The following is a 14311-nucleotide window of genomic DNA, read 5'->3' on the forward strand; positions in this document are numbered from 1 at the left end:
CATTTTGTATCCCATCACCACTCAAAGGGCAAAACATATTTCCAATTCAAAGAGTAGTTTCCTGATCCCCTATTGTTGTACCCTTTCCAAAGGCTTACCTGCTCTCTCAGCTCTTACCTGCTTGTTTTGTTTTGCAGGTTGTTTCTCCCCCCTTTTAGCAGCTTGATCTTTTACCTCACCTCCACCTTTAGGAGCCTCTGCCACCCAAGTCTTCTGTGGAGGTGGTTGAGGTTTCCTAACTTGTTGTTTAGTCTCAGGAGGAGGTTGTTTTTGACAAGTATGTCCTAACCAGACAGCAAGTAGGACAGTACACTGGTCTATAGTCATAGGTACAACTTTCACTAGGGTCCTTGATTGAGATGGATTTGGGCAGAGGCCTAGTGATATCAACCTCCACTAACATCCTAGCAAATGAAATCCTCTCCATCTTTGTAGTACAGTCGTCTACAAAAATAGGTGCTCCCAATGCACTACCAATCCTGCCGAGCGACTCCATTCCCCAACAAGTCAAAGGTAAATTTGGGAACCTTACCCAGAGAGGTATGACCTTTAATATCTCAGTATGAAAATCAAACTCCAGAGTCCAAGCCTTCGCAATCGCTGGTGTTAGTCCAAGAGTGTGAGGACCTGAGAACATGACAACCTCTCAGTCCTCTAAGGAGCTGAATTACACCACAAAATACCCATTACTATGATACTAGATGGGTGGTTTAGTCTGTGGCTTTCCATATTGTGCTATAAACCTAGTAATTGCCCCTATCGAAGGTGAATCCCTAATTACACAGAGTACCATTGCATACTACCATTTGTTTATCGAGCTAGCCATTTCATATTATTTCAACTCAACAATTTTCTTTCCATCTTGATTAACAGGCGCAGCAAATTGTAATTCCATACCTCTCGATGCCATCCTATTTCCAGATACCATGTTGGCCCCAAGTTTGCTTGGTATTGTCCTCCACCAGCTCTAATTTCCTCTGCATATCAGATCGTTTCTTGTCACCCACCACCACGCGTTCAACCTCCTCCTCTATAGGTGTCAATTCCCCATCAACGCTCACCACCATAGGACTTGGTATTTTTGACACCACCCCAGAAATTGTACACCCAGCCTATTTTGCTTCACATCTAGGGTTTGTGCTACCAGCAGATTGCACATTATCCCCCTATTTTTGTCTCTTTCCCCATAGAGCTCGCCGGATTCAGTGGAGTGCGAAACTCTTCCTTTCGAATTGGAAGGCCAGGCCATGGACCTTGCTCACCCACCAGTGTGATCTTCGGTGATGGTAATCTGAAGTATTCGTTCGCTACGATAACCACCAGTTGTTTTCCTGCATCTTTTCTCCTTATTCGGCCGACGTCTAGCCATTCCGGTGGTCGAAAATATTAATCAGTGATGTACCCCACTAGAACATTAGAGAGGGGTCAGAGAAAAATTTTGTAAAGAGAAATTTTTTTAACTTTAAATCTCCAAAAAAAAAAAAAAGATATAAAGTTAAAGCAATTACAAGTAAACAAAAGGTATCATTTGGCTGCTTTAGTGGTTTCAAGTTTTGACACACAATATCGGACGTCCGTGCCTTGCACAGGCACACATCATCTAGTTTTACAAGGAGCTCGAAAAAGCAGCAAGAATTCTACTATTACATCTTGCCACTAATTAAATACTAGGCAATTGTATATATATTACTATTCACCTTTGTATCTAGGAGCAGCATCTGCGGCCGCAGCCACCACGTCCACTGCAATTTTGGGTAATAGAATACAAGTGCTTAAATAAATTAGATTTAAGAAGTACAAAATATTTACTTATATTATATTAAAAAAGAAGTGATAGGCAAGGACATAAGTGGAAAACTACAAAGTACTTAAAAATGCAATAGAGTAGTCGTACATTAATGAGTTACATGCCCTTCATAGAGGAATGTCATAAAATCAAATTCTTGCAGTAACCCATTTGAGAAAAAAGGGATATAAACTTGGTGGGATAGTAAATTTGTAATGTTGAATCTATTTCCCCACTCCACCAATAATGAACAAAATACAGGTGTGTTTAATATTTTTAGTTTATCAATACATAATTTTCTCTTTGGAAGTAGTGCCATTTGCGGAGTAATATTCCTACTAAAGACTAAAGTATAAAACATGCCCATGGCTGCTAAGTTAGCTCAGGCTGCTGACATGGTTGAGGCTACTGACTTGGCTGAACAGGTGCCCTTGCCACCCTTCGAATCTGGCACATGAAAGAGTTTCTATGATCATTTAGTACGTCAGACCAAGAGCGAACAGACATTTTGTGAGTTACATCTTCCAGAAAAACTTTAGATAGGCTAATATCCAAGGAATGCAAGGACAAAGAATAGAATGAAGTGCTGGTCAAAAATGAAAAGCAATACTTTGCAAAGGAGGAAATAAATCAATTTGGTAGAGCTAAATGCTGAAGCATCTTCTAGCTCACCTTTACAGATACACCAAAAAGCAAAAGAAAAGGTAACTGCTTTCATCACAAAGGCGGTAAATCACACCCCCAACGAAAGACTGATGAAATTTAGACATTTAATGAGCAACCATTGTCACAACTAATGAAATGATTGGGTCATTCCATTTATGCTGAGTATTCAATGCCATCATAACCCGATGCCTTTGTGACGGAAGTTGAGAACAATTCAGTGAATAGTTACATCACAAAAAAAAAAAAAAAAAAAAAAAAAAAAAAGATAAGTCAGGAAATGCAAGGAAAAACTTCTCACCTTCCAGTCAGAAAGAATAAGAACAAAACATAGCCATATGCAGCTCTCCTTCAACGGATACTAAATGGATATTTTGTAGCAGGCTGCTGGCATTATATTGATAAATGGAAAGGCTTAAAAAGAGGGCAAATAAGCACATAATGTATTCCTGTTTGATTCTCAAATTAGTATATACATACAACACATCAATGGTCAAGAAATGCATAAGAAACTGTCAGACATCCACTTTTGATAAATTTAAAAGCTTTTGAATCACAATTGTTAAAATTAAGCAGCTCAAAAGTTAAAACACCAAAAAAGATTATGTCTTATGGGTATCACAAATAATTAATGTGATATAATAGTAACTTGATGACCAAAGGGACAGACAGTGCACCTTGGTCAGCTGGCAATAACGCCAATGCTTTATGGGAGGCGATACAACATGTTGTAGCAGATTTGTTAACCTTATACAATTCACAAAAATAAATATAATAGCCGATCAATTCAGGAAAATTTAAATCTGCAGAGATATAAGATTTTATGCAATTACCCAAACGAAAAGATGGAAAACATCAATGGAAGGAGTAGGGGCAGGCCACCGTCACTACCACCGGTAAGACCTTGCTGCATCTGTAGTGAAACTTCCACAGAAATCAACACCATATCATTTTATCACGATATCAAATAAAATAAGATCAGAAAACTAAAGAATCACCAAAATTAATATATGTTTGGCTACTTTCAATATCCAAATTCATATTGATTAACTATAATGAAGTGCTAAAAGAAAATGTAAAGAAACATATTATAAACCAATTGAATTGGTGTAAATATCGGGTGTGAATGAGTGTTAACATAATTACCATTAAGAAAGCTAAGTAAATATCGGGTGTGAATGAGTGTTAACATAATTACCATTAAGAAAGCTAACATTGTTTTAGCAACCTTACAAAATTTGCAAGTTTATGTTGTTAGTCATCTCAAATTCCGATAGTATGAACAATAATTAAACAGAAGTAGATATTGATACAAAAAATTAACTTAGATGGAAAAGGGGAGGAGGAAGACATTACCAACTAATGACTATAATGATTGATCTTTCACTCCAATAACTGAAAATGTTTATATTCCATTTAGTGACCGAACTTGCAAGCAAGTGAAGCTAAAGGACCAAAAGCTTGAGATTTCGGTGATAGTGTGTACTGGGAACAAAGTCCAAAATGTTTTCAGTATACAAATAACCCAAGAAGTGTATCATATTTGAAGCAAAATTTTTGGATTAGAAATTTCAAAATTGTAATCTTCAATCGATTTACCAACTTCAATGTCAATAATTGGATCCCAACTCAGATCAACGGTGGTGAAATTTTGGCAACGGGCTTCATGGATTTCTGGCGATTGACTCAATCCTTCATGAATTGTAAAGAAAATTCAGGGGAAAAAAAGGTCGATCGAAACAAGAATTAGCAGGAATGGAGAGTGACGGCTCCCTCATCCAAAAGAGCCTTTTGTTTTTGTCTTTTTTTCAAAGTAAGATTTGTTGTCATTCAATCCTAGGATTCGGCGTTCGGAACAGCAGCGAAAGTTGAATTGATCCAAAAGATCTCGCATCTGGCGATGGATCTCCACCAACATCCTAGCAAATAAAATCCTCTCCATCTTTATAGTACAATCGTCTACATAAATAGGTGCTCCCAAATGCACTACCAATCCTGCTGAGCGACTCCATTCCCCAACAAGTCAAAGGTAAATTTGGCAACCTCACCCAGAGAGGTATGACCTTCAATATCTCAGCATGAAAATCAAACTCCAGAGTCCAAGCCTTCGCAATCGATGGCTTTAGTCCAAGAGTGTGAGGACCTGAGAACATGACAGCCTCTCATTCCTCTAAGGAGCTGAATTACACCATAAAATACCCATTACTATGATACTAGATGGGTGGGTTAGTCTGTGGTTTTCCATATTATGCTACAAACCTAGTAATTTCCCCTATCGAAGGTGAATCCCCAATTACACAGAGTACCATTGCATACTACCATTTGTTTATCGAGCTAGCCATTTCATATTATTTCAACTCAACAATTTTCTTTCCATCTTGATTAACATACGCAGCAAATTGTAATTCCATACCTCTCGATGCCATCCTATTTCCATATACCATGTTGGCCCCAAGTTTGCTTGGTATTTTCCTTCACTAGCTCTAATTTCCTCTGCACATCAGATCGTTGCTTGTCACCCACCACCACGCGTTCAACCTCCTCCTCTATAGGTGTCAATTCCCCATCAACGCTCACCACCATAGGACTTGGTGTTTTCGACACCACCCCAGAAATTGTACACCCAGCCTATTTTGCTTCATATCTAGGGTTTGTGCCGCCAGCAGATTGCACATTATCCCCCATTTTTGTCTCTTTCCCCATAGAGCTAGCCGGATTCAGTGGAGTACGAAACTCTTCCTTTCGAATTGGAAGGTCAGGCCATGGACCTTGCTCACCCACTGGTGTGATCTTCGGTGATGGTAATCCGAAGTATTCATTCGCTACGATAACCACCAGTTGTTTTCCTGCATCTTTTCTCCTTATTCGGCCGACCTCTAGCCATTCCGATGGTTGAAAATGTTAATCAGTGATGTACCCCACTAGAACATTAGAGAGGGGTCAGAGAAACAATTTGGAAAGAGAAATTTTTTTAACTTTAAATTTCCAAAAAAAAGATATAAAGTTAAAGCAATTACAAGTAAACAAAAGGTATCATTTGGCTGCTTTAGTGGTTTCAAGTTTAAACACACAATATCGCACGTCCGTGCCTTGCACAGGCACACATCATCTAGTTTTACAAGAAGCTCGAAAAAGCAGCAAGAATTCTACTATTACTTCTTGCCACTAATTAAGTAGTAGGCAATTGTATATATATTAATATTCACCTTTGTATCTAGGAGTAGCATCTTGCAATTTTGAGTAATAGAGTACAAGTGCTTAAATAAACTAGACTTAAGAAGTACAAAATATTTACTTATATTATATTAAAAAAGGAGTGATAGGCAAGGACATAAGTGGAAAACTACAAAGTACTTAAAAATGCAATAGAGTAGTCGTACATTAATGAGTTACATGCCCTTCATAGAGGAATGTCATAAAATCAAATTCTTGCAGTAACCCATTTGAGAAAAAGGGGATATAAACTTGGTGGGGGTAGTAAATTTGTAATGTTGGCTCCATTTCCCCACTCCACCAATAATGAACAAAATACGGGTGTGTTTAATATTTTTAGTTTATCAATACATAATTTTCTCTTTGGAAGTAGTGCCATTTGCGGAGTAATATTCCTACTAAAGGCTAAAGTATAAAACATTCCCATGGCTGCTAAGTTGGCTCAGGCTGCGGACATGGTTGAGGCTACTGACCTGGCTGAGCAGGTGCCCTTGCCACCCTTCTAATCTAGCACATGATAGAGTTTCTACGATCATTTAGTACGTCAGGGGTATCTTGAGGGAGATTATACTGATTGAGAAACCAGTCATACGCAACATCTTCTGGAACAACTAGTATGCCTCGATTTCATTTAACAGCCTTGGGTGCCTTACCGTCCATAATATTTTGGGTCCTCGCATTATCCTTCCACGTGCCGTTTCCAGCCCTTCTTGACATGTTTGTACCACTTGGCATTGAAATCTCGTCTACAATTACATATATATAACCAGTATATGTTCTGGTTCGCCAAATTATTTATGTTTATATAAATAAAAAATATTTCCGACCAAGCGATGTTAGGTGACACCGCTTGGCGTCCGTGCATCTGCCTTGAATATAAGCACAAGTGAAAGACCCAACAACGTCTATATAGAAGAAATTTACCAAACTAGAAATGAAGGTAGAAGGCTTACTTAATAACTAAAAACTCTTGAATCTCACTACAATAGAGATGAGCTTAAAAGTAAGTGCTTAAAAATAATTCTTATCTTTCTCAAACACAACAAAAATATAGAAAAGAGCTTAAAAGTCAAAAAGCACTTACAATAAGCTAATCCAAGCAGGCTCTTAGTATTAGTACTAGTGTATGATCATGCTATTCACTAGAAATTGTTGTAGGAACAAGATTTTTCTGTTTTTCAATTATGTTTTCTCTGTTGGCTTTGAGTTGCACTCACGCTTCTAATAGGTGATCAACTAAAGAATTCAAAAAATGATATTAAAATCATTTAAATCGAATTGCTATAAGAGCCAGTTACATTATTTAGTATTAATTGAACCTGACTCTAATACTAAATTTACGTGATTGGCATGCAGACACTCAATTTTTTGTCCTTCTCATTTTTCTAGAGAGATGGAATCTAAGTATAGATTTTTAATATTATCTCGTATTTGACTTTCGTCATTTATAAGAAAAGAAAATCACAAAAGTACAATTAAGTTTGCGGCGGAAAATTTAATGATATATATTTGAATATGATTTAATATCCATCCAACTTTTGTGCAATTTTGCGCAGTTGAGATACATATATGAATGAGCTAAGACATGAGAAAAAACCAATACAAAAAAAGAAAGGATTGACTAAGAAGAATTACGTACATGAAATATTATAAATGCTCTGATACCAAATCAATTTAACTGACTTACATATAAATTGCCTTGGACCTAATTTATTGTGAAAATAACTTTATGATTTGTTACTAATTTAATTACTTAATAAATGTTGAAAATTTAATTGTAATTAATTGTATTAAGGATTAAAAAATTTATGTAGCTAATATAGAAGTGAATCTATATCATAACTTATGTTAAATTAATAAGTGTTAACTCCAAACAATATTCAATGATTAATAAGTTATAAATTAAAATGGATAAATTGCTTTACATCAAATTATTTTACTGAAATTTTTTTTTTACCTAACTTTTTTTTCTAACTTTTCTTATTGTTCTGAATATTAAGATTTAAGATGGAAACGTAATTAATTCATAATAGCATCTCTCTAAATTATGAAATTAATAATAATAATAATAATAATTAAAAAAAAAAAAGAAGTTGTGCCTAAATTTGAAAAGAGCACGTAAATTAACAACACAAAAACAAAAATAAAAAGAGTTCCCTCTAATTTTTTATGCCTAAATTATAGCTTTCTTTTCCTATTAGAGAGTCAAAACCCTAAAATACTAAGCACTCAAAAGCAAGCAAAAAAGGTGTCGTCATCTTCTCCTATCTCAATTACTACTTTTAGCTTTTGCTCTCAAGGAATAGCTAAGGTAACTTTTATGTTGTTTTCCCTATTTGCTTTTTCCCTTATGATTTGAACAAATTTTTTTTTTTTTTGTGAGAAGCGTGCAATAGTTGTCGATGTGCTTGCAGATTTACCCGAATACTAAAGTAGAAGTCGCTTTGCTTGTGGATTCACCCGAAAATCAAAGTAGAGGTAAAAATCTGTAACCTCTAAAATTACTTGATATTTCAGATTTACTTTAGCATTTACATGCTCTGAGTGATTCTCTTGTATGAGGTTTGGTTGACAACAAAATTTTGGCTAAGTCAGATATCTTTTAAACTATATTCTTTCTGATATAGCAAGGTAAATGATTTGTAGGGGTGCTACATCTATTTTGTTAAATATCCCTTTTTTATATTGAGAAATGGGTAGTTGACAAATTTTTAAGTTGTCCCTGCACAATGCATTAGTTCCAAAGGCTCTTTGTAGTAGTACTATTGCGTCTGATCATGCTATTCACTAGAAATCGTTGTAGAAACAAGAAAATAATTTCCTGCTACTTCTCCTGGCGTTGAGTTGCACTCACGCTTCTAACAGGTGATCAACTAAAGAATTCAAAAACGATATCAAAATCATATAAATTGAATTGATATAAGAGTTAGTAACATAAATTTAGTATTAATTGAACCCGACTCTAATACTAAATCTATGTGATTGGCATGTAAACACTCAATTGTTTGTCCTTATCATTTTTCTAGAGAGATGAAATCTAACTGTATATTTTTAATATTATCTTGTATTTGACTTTAGTCATTTATTAGAATAGAAAATCACAAAAATACTATTAAGTTTTGCAGTGAAAAATTTAATGTAATATATTTGACTATGATTTAGTGTTCATCCAATTTTTGTGCAGTTAGAGATACATATATTATTGAGTGACCTAAAATATGAGAAAAATTAAAACAAAGAAAATGAGTGACTAAGAAAGATTATGTATATGAAATGTTATAAAGGCTCTGATACCAAATCGATTTAACTGACATATATATAAATTGATTTAACAAACTTTAATTTTTTCAAATATTTTTTTAACCAAACTCAACAATATATTTTCTTCAATATCTTCAAAATCACATAAACTTGATTGTAGTTGATTCTTCAAAATCAAACATGGCATTGACACCTCATGTAGACTCGTAATTTTGACCCTCCCCGAGTTGTTTTACACAATTTTTAACATTAAATATTTCTTTTCGGCTTCATCTCGCTATTCCGAATTTTATCTCATTTTAGTTGTTTTGTCGCGAAAATAAATAAAAAAATAATACAAAAATAAAGTCGTATTTAAGATAAAGAGAAAATTTTCAAAAAATATTCTTTTTTTTTTTAACTGGATTTAAATGTATAGTTTGTATTTTTCTTAGTTTAAAATTAGGTGGTTAATATGCTTATAAGTGTATTTAAATTTTTATTAAAACAAAGAAAAGACAAAGCAATCACATTGTGCCACATATCAAGATTCCTTCTTATTATTTCCCAACAAACTTTGCCCATGTCATTTTTTCTTCATAGATGCACTACACGCTTTTTCCTTCACAGATGCACTACACATTTTTTGCATCCCATAAAAAATTTCCTTTTACCCTTATCTTGGTCACTACTCCATACAAAAAGAGGATATTAATTTCATTAAAAAAAAAAAAAAACAAGGGAAAACAATGAGATCTATCATTTTTTCATAGAGAAACGAATATATATACACATATCACACAATACACGAATAGGAACAGATAGAGAAATAGGAGGGACCCAGAACAAAAACAAAAAAAATCATCATCTTCTCCATTTTTTGTACTCACCGGAAATCATCCACCACCACCGTCGTCACCTTCATCTCTGCCCCTTACCAATCTCCAACCCTTCACCACCCCATTTCCCGACCACCACCTCCCACCGTTAAACCAGCCACCAAACAGACCCTTTCTATCTCCTTCACCGTTCAAACCACCAATCTATCTCCACCATCGTCACCACCCGTAACCCCCTGACCACCATTAAAACCGACCATCTCCAGCCCACACCGCCGTCCACCTCTCATCATCTCACCACCACCTATAACCAGCCCATAACCATCCCCGTCACCACACTGTCTCAACCACCCCAAACCCATTAACGCCACCCTCACACACCCCACAAAATCCGCTTCCAAAATCACCACCAACCACCTCTTAAACACCACTCGTCGCCACCCCTAACCATCAACAACACCAACACAACCACCGGAAAACCCACACACCTTCTAAACCGTCACTACCCTTGCTTTCCAAAAACCCAAACCCACAACGGACAACACACACACCCATACACAAAAAGGACACCATAGAAAAAGAGACGGACAGTGACAAATAGAGATAGACCAAAAAAAAAAAAGGCACAAAAATACACCGAGAACAGAGAGGACAGTGCCGACAAAAAGCAAGAAAGGTTGGAGTTTTCTTTCTTGTTCTGTCGAGTGTTTTTGAGTTCCGGTTGCGGTTTCCGTCATGTTCAGATTCATCTAATTTGGGGTCCAATTATAAACTTTATCCCATCTTTAATTCATAGATCTTGGTTGTTGTTGTTTGGATGGAATTTTCTTTATTGTTGGTTGTTTGTCTTCTACTCTTGAATAAATTTAGTTGTTGATTGATGGATTCTGGCTTTAGATATTTTGCCTCGAAATTAATTGCCCGATTTTAATTAATAGTTATTATGTTTATTGTTAACTGATAAATTTAAAAAAAAAACGTTTTCATTACTCTTCATCTTGGGATTGCTACATTGAGTAGGCAAATTTTAGGTCTGAATAATTGCTTGTGTGTTTTCTTTTACTTTATTTTTTATTTTTGTAAAAATTATTATGTATTCATTTCCTGGGTAGGATGTCCCGGAAGAAAACAAAAATGTAAATATTGTTGCCACCTGTGGAGAAGACCCCGGGATGTTGGGGATAGCTTAGTATAGTTTAGCATAGTGAAGTTTAGGTTTATTTTCTCGTATTTTTTCTTTTACTTTGGGTTGTAATAATTCTAACATTATTTTTGAACTTTTCTTGTGCGTGTGCTTGTGTGATTGTTTGAGTTTACCTGATTGAGTTTTCTAATTCAAGACAATACGATATCAACAAAGCAACTGTGCTTGAACCACGGGACTCGAGAGATGCCTCACACCTTCCCTTCGGTCAACAGAATTCCTTAACCGGAATCTCTGTCGGTGATCAATCTTTTTAAAGTCAAACTCATTTTGAAAGAGATATTGATTATACGGTGACTTGGCACACCAAAACTCGATGCCAGGTGGTGACTCTTTTTCTCTAAATAAAAGCCCTTTTCGGAGCACAAAATTTGTTCGATTTGAAAACCCTTTTGAACTCAACATAATAAATGATTTTTGTAGGAAAAAAGGGGTGTGACAGCTCTGGCGACTCTGCTAGGGATATTTAGAATTCGACCTTTTTAAAAAATGACTCGTATTGGCTTAGTTAGAAACTCTTGGGTGAACGTTTTGTTTGGTTAATCGTTTTGCCTTATTTACTATTTTTTTTTAGTATATTTGTTTATCGCATTTTCATTGCTCGTTACCGCTTTATATCTGGCATCATTTGCATAACCCCCAATTCTTTCTACAACAATTTTCGGAGTACTTTTACAAGCGTACACGACCTTTTTGAGAGTCATCCAAATCTTTTAGGGAGGGGACATTTCAAGCGTGGAGTAGGCGGGAAAGCAAAGCCGCCGCTATCGACCACGTGCCTCCTCGATTAGCCTTCGTTAGTAAGCCCCAACTTAGGTCAACTTTTAGGACACTCTTATTTGCATCATGTCATTTGGACATAGCAGGACCTGATCCTTGGTATCATGTTCCTTTGTAGTAGATTTACCCCAAAATAATGTCAAAACTGGGCCCGCGGCCCAAAAAGGCATTAATCATCCCTATGTGCTACTTGTTGCATTTTGAGGGTAAAAAGGTCATTTGGCAGACTGATTTGGTGAGGAGTGTTTGAAAAGAAAAATGAGAAAATGAAAAGACTTGAAAGTAGTAAGTGGGTGTTGGAAAGAAATTTCATAGCTTTAGGAGTTTTAGCGACTTTTATAAAAGAAGAAAAAAAGATTTTTCCCTTTCTTTCATTTATTAGAAAAAAAAAAGATTTTCTTATTCGATGCATTTTGTTCAAAAAATAAAATTCCAAAAAAGATTTTACTTTTGTTATTTCTTTAAAACAAAAAAAAAAAAAAGTGTTTTGTTTGGTTTTAGTCTCTTTAGTACATGACTTAGTTAAAAACCCAAAAAGATTTTTATTTTTTTGGTTTTATTCCATGTTTTTGAAAAAAGAAAAAAAAAAGAGAAAAATAGTTTTTCTTTTTGAGTCAGGGGTCAATTTTTCAAAATGTCCTTAACAGTCTAATCGGGACGAACTACGCACACCTGATTCCCGTCCCTCGGGGCGACGATACGTAGGCAGCCCTCTTTGGGTTCGGTGATACTTATTTAAAAAATCCAAAATATATAGTTTTGATCCTTATGCAAAAATAAAAAATAAAAAAGAGTTTTGATCTTTATTGCAAATCCAATAAAAAGAGTTTTGATCCTTATTCCAAAAATTCAAAAAGAAAGTTTTTATGCTTATTCGAAAATAAAAATAATAAGAGCTTTTTATTCTTTATTCAAAATTTGAAAAAAAGAAGAAGAACCTTTTAGATTAGTTGGTTCACACTTTTTTTTTTAAAGAAATTACAAAAGATTTTTTCTCCCTTCGATTATTTTAGGCTTCTTTTTGTAGGAAAATCAAAAATCTGAAAACCCCAAAAAATATTTTCTTTTACTTAGCTTAAGATTCAATCCTTCGGAATTTTAAAATTCAAGAAAAAAAATAAGAAGAAATATTGCCAAGTTTTCTTCCCTTGTATGGCAACATTCTTAGTTTAAGTAAGAGATTAATTAAGAAAAAAAGTCAAAAAGATTTTTCATAAAGTTCTTTTGATAGTTCATAAATCCAAAAAGATTTTTGAGTCTTTCTGGTCTTCTTTCCTTCAAAAATTCCAAAAAAAAAAAAAAGCAAGTCTATCGTGTCTTCACGAACTACGCAAAGATCTGATTCATGTCTCAACATGATACATAGGCAACCCAAGTCGGATTCGATCGAATTATTTTTCAGGAAAATAAAAGAGAGAAAAAATATGAAAGAAAGGAAAGCAACGAGTAGGTCTAACTGATGACATTTTTTATGCTATAAGTTCTAAACCGTCTTGATTATGACCCATGGTTTTGATTTTCAATATCTTTCTTTCTTCCAAAAACTTTTAAATAAAAGTTGACTTGTGACAAGTCTGAAGTTGAGCCACTACCCATCTTCCTCCAATTAAAAACAATCATGCATCAAACCATTATAACACAAAATTGAAAAGGAAAAGGAGTCATGACCAACAATGAAGCAAATCCAACCCTTATAGATACTTCAATGGAAATCGTAGATCAAGAATATTGTTTAAGACATGAGGTCTGAAATCTGCAGCAACAAATGACAGACATGTATCGAGCTTGGATCAGTGGGCAACCTCCTCCACCACTCCCTTTAAGTTACTTTGAAAATCCCTCCACCACCTCTGTATTGGCACAAACTCAACATATTCCTCCATCATACCTGCTAGTGGAACAAGAAGAAATGTTTAGGAAGCTAAAAAGCGTGGAACAATCTCTAAGAAATGTACAAGGTCTAAGAGGTCTTAAGAGTGTGTCATATAAGGACTTGTGTATTTTTCCTGATGTCCAATTATCTCTGGGCTTTAAAATCCCAAAGTTCGATATGTATGACGGGCATGGTGATCCAATGGCCCACTTAAGAAGGTACTGGAATCAGTTGAGAGGAGTCAGAGGCAAAAATGAGTTACTTATGGCTTACTTTAGTCAAAGTTTGACCGAAATAGCTGCAGAATGGTATGCAAATAAGGACATTTCTTAGTGACACATTTGGGAAGACATGTCTCGGAATTTCATTCAACAATTTCAATATAACATATACATGACCCCTCACAAAAATCCCTGATGAATTTGAAGAAAAAGCCTACAGAGAGTTTAAGGGAATTTGCCATTAGGTGGCGAGAGCAGGCTGCTAGGGTAAGACCTGCAATAAAAGAATGTGAGATGGTGGAGAATTTTCTCCAAGCTCAAGCAGAGGTGTATTACCAGTTCTTGCTCTCTGCATTGGGCAAACCGTTCAGTGAAGCAATCAAAATGGGAGAAATGTTGGAAGAAGGAATTAAAACTAGTAAAGTTGTGAGCTTTGCTACACTAAAGGAGATCACAGAAAAAGGCCAGGTAGTTTCAAAGAGTCTGTCCAAC

The sequence above is a fragment of the Lycium ferocissimum genome, chromosome 10 (genome assembly GCF_029784015.1).
Source record: "Lycium ferocissimum isolate CSIRO_LF1 chromosome 10, AGI_CSIRO_Lferr_CH_V1, whole genome shotgun sequence".
NCBI lineage: Eukaryota > Viridiplantae > Streptophyta > Magnoliopsida > Solanales > Solanaceae > Lycium > Lycium ferocissimum.